This window comes from Odontomachus brunneus, unplaced genomic scaffold (genome assembly GCF_010583005.1).
Source record: "Odontomachus brunneus isolate Ranch 3 - 2012 unplaced genomic scaffold, Obru_v1 Obru_scaffold_369, whole genome shotgun sequence".
NCBI classification, from domain to species: Eukaryota; Metazoa; Arthropoda; class Insecta; order Hymenoptera; family Formicidae; genus Odontomachus; species Odontomachus brunneus.
The window spans coordinates 64,649-65,917 of NW_022639819.1; positions in this window are offsets into that span (position 1 = coordinate 64,649).

Sequence of the window (1,269 nt, forward strand, 5' to 3'; positions counted from 1 at the left end):
AGAACTCAGCCTCTCGAGGCACACCATTCCAGACGACGACGTGCCGGGTTTCGGCTGCTGATCGCACTCAGAGGAGAGCGCGTCGGGCTTCGACCGTGACTCCACGACACACCGTTCCAAACGACGATGTGCCGGGTTTCGGCCGTCGATCGAACTCAGAGGAGAGCGCGTCGGGCTTCGACCGTGACTCCACGACACACCGTTCCAAACGACGATGTGCCGGGTTTCGGCCGTCGATCGAACTCAGAGGAGAGCGCGTCGGGCTTCGACCGTGACTCCACGACACACCGTTCCAAACGACGATGTGCCGGGTTTCGGCCGTCGATCGAACTCAGAGGAGAGCGCGTCGGGCTTCGACCGTGACTCCACGACACACAGTTCCAGACGACGACGTGCCGGGTTTCGGCGCCGAGCGAGCCGCCGTCCACTAGCTGAAGGGAAGAACACCCGGCCTGCCTGAGATAGCGGACGTCAACCCGAGGGACGACGCGACCCGGAGCCCGAATTGCGGCCTGGCGCCGCCGCGATCACTCACCACCCCGGTTTGCACCGGCAGCACCGATCAGGCACAGCGTAAATCCCTACACACTGTACGCCACAAAGCAATAAATCCTCGTTATACTTCAACACGCTCGGGTACATTACTGCCTCTCTCTCTCTCTCCTATCACGATCCTGGCCGCCGGCGAGCGTGGTCCAAAGGGATAAACCGCAGGAAAGACACGGAGCGGAAAAGTAACCGCGTTACATCCTTGTTAAATAAATTTTAAGTGATATACGAAATATATAGTGATTCTAGTGGTTCTAGTGGTTTTAATGACAGGGATTTTAGTAATTTTAATAAAAAAATTGATAAATATTAACGGAATGATTCTGTCAATATTATATAATATTGTTGAATGAGGTAATCTTGCACTTTTAACTTTCATAGTAATTATTACTTCTAAAGGCGAAGTTGCTCATCTTTAAATATCATAAATTGTGAGAAACATAGTTTGTTTAAATTATTATTCATTATTTAAATTTTCAAAGTGAACTCTACTTTTCTCTCTAATTTTGTATTGTGGCGTATGCTTTATATGTATATACAGGGTGTTCAAAAAGTCCCGGACCGGTGAAATATCTCGAAAACTAAGCATTTTAGAAAAAAATGTTTCAGATAAAAGTTGTGGCGTTTAAAAAGATGTATTTACTGATCACATCAGTTTGACCTTGGGTTGCGTAGCGAAGGTCAGGTCAAGGTCACATTAATTTTTTTAAATGGAACACC